We start from the raw sequence: 2,475 nt of genomic DNA, 5'->3' as shown, positions 1-2,475 counted from the left end.
TTCCTCGTCTGGAGTCCAAACCTGCCCATCACCTCCTCATCATCTCTGTTTCCTGCGCCAACATGTCCATCACAACTCTTTCACTTCTTGGAATATTCTATATCAGTTCATCAAGGTCCAACCAAAATGTCACCTTCTCCTCCAACTCGCATCCTACCTGTGGGGCATACCCACGAACAACGTTGAACATCACACCTTTACCTTCTAGCCTCAGACTCATCACTTTATCTGACACTCTCTTTACTTCTCGGACATTTCTCACAAACTCCTCCTTCAAGATAACTCTGACTCCATTTCTCTTCCTTTCTACACCTTGACAGAACCACTTGAACCCTGATCCTAAGCTTCTTGCCATGCTACTTTTCCACCTGGTCTCCTGGACACACAGTATGTGTACCTTCCTCCTTTGCATCATGTCAACCAACTCTCTTCCTTTTCCTGTCATAGTTCCAACATTCAAAATCCCTACTATCAATTATTTTCTCTTGGGGTTCCACTTCTCTCTTTTCCTATGGACACACCTTCCTCCTGTTCTTCTTTGACCAACAGTAGTCCTTTTTCCACCGGCACCCTGTAGGTCAACAGTGCTGATGGCAGTGGTTGTTATGGTTGTTAACCCGGGCCTCAACCGATCCGGTATGATACACATATGTGTGTGTCTGTGTGTGTGTGTGTGTGTGTGTGTGTGTGTGTGTGTGTGTGTGTGTGTGTCGGTCCTGACTGTTTGTTTGTGCGTACGCACCCAACAGCCGTTCAGCGTACACACCTTTTTTGGAGTCTTTGGAGGGTGTGCTAGAGAGTACTCCTGCTGGGGACTCCCTTGTCATGCTGGGGGACTTCAATGCTCACGTGGGCAATGACAGTGAGACCTGGAATGGCGTGATATTAGGGAACGGCCCCCCGCGATCAGAACTCAAGTGGTGTTATTGGAATTCTGTGCTCGTCATGGATTGTCCACAACTAACACCTTTGTGGAAGTGTATGTACATTGACAGTTATAACCCACTTCTCGCGGTTAATTAATTACTTTTGAAATTGAATTACTTTTACTTGAATTACTTTTACTTGAATTCATTTTACTTAAATTTAATTCATTAATTGTTACACCAGCGCTGCAAGGAGAGATACTGCCGCTCGTTCCTACCGACTGCTGTCAGGCTGCTGAATAAAAAATAAACAACGTGAAAACCAGTAACAATTGTAAATAACACAGCCACCTTATACCAGTTGTATATATGCTTTTATCTCTATATATTTTTTTATTGACTATTGATATATCTATATTTGTATTGCACTTATTCTGAAACATTCATTTTTGTGCATGCAAACTCTGTTCTTCTTCTTTCTCCACCCCAATTTTGCTGCTGTAGACTGTAAATTTCCCCAGTGTGGCAGATATAAAGCATATCTTAATGGGGACCGGGCCTATACCGCGATCAGTGAAAACCCACGAAGGAGGGTTTGCTCGGTGTTCGGTTGATTGTGTTTAGTTATCATACATTTGCATATTATTCGAAATAAGTCTATTATGCTTGCAATGAAGAACGCTGATGCCTGCAATAATGAATTATGTCTGCAATGAAGAACACGTGCTTTTAATAAAGACACAATTATGCTTTGAATAAAAATATGTCCACGTTTTCAAAAAATAATTCGAAATTCACTCTGTGATAGTTGAGTGACGCAACCACCTTTCCGAGAAAGTGGTTGGAAAAGGATAAGTATTTAGACAAAACCAGAGCAAGGTCGGACGTTGCCAATGCCAGCTGCAACTTGGTGTTTTTGTCATGATTGCACACATGTATGTAATTTTCACTCACATACACACCCATAGTCTAACAAGTTCAGTGTGTCTTCACCAGCCCTCACCCTTTAGGTTGGATACACCCCTGTATTAGATTCGCATTGAGAAGTAAATTAGAGGGCGAACCGGGAGATCCTTGGGGGGACGTACAGAGAACTGAAACCTCGCGGTTCTCCTCGTTTCCCCCTTTGAGTGATTGGAACCAGAATCCAGTGTGTCCTCTCCTCATTGGGTCTTTATTATGAATGTCAAATTCAGTGTTTTTCAAACCCTGTGCTGTGGCAATTGTCAGGTGTGCCGTGGGAAATTATCCAATATGTATGCCTATGCGGTCGATCGCCTGGAAGAGTAACCATGTTGCACTCTTCCATACCGGTAGGGAGCAGCAGTATCTAGGAAATTGTCTTTCGCTTGGAGACAAGCGAAATTTCCAATGCGAGGCAATACAATGAAAGGTATCTTTCATTTAGATCGACGTTTACCGGAGATGCAACAGCACCAATGTTCTCTCTTAGCGCACTGGTCGCACACTCGCTCTCGCTCTCTTTCACTCTCTGTCTCTCACTCTCACCCATTTTTCGCATTCTCTCACTCTTTCTCTGCCCGCCGTGCCTGAACCAAATAAAAGAGACAGTATGCCAGAGAATCAACAGCATGATGTGACACACACA

This window comes from Hippocampus comes, unplaced genomic scaffold (assembly GCF_001891065.2).
Source record: "Hippocampus comes isolate QL1 unplaced genomic scaffold, H_comes_QL1_v1.1 scaffold435, whole genome shotgun sequence".
Taxonomy (NCBI): Eukaryota; Metazoa; Chordata; class Actinopteri; order Syngnathiformes; family Syngnathidae; genus Hippocampus; species Hippocampus comes.
The sequence above is the reverse complement of the archived record's forward strand: the minus strand, read 5'-3'. Positions refer to the sequence as shown.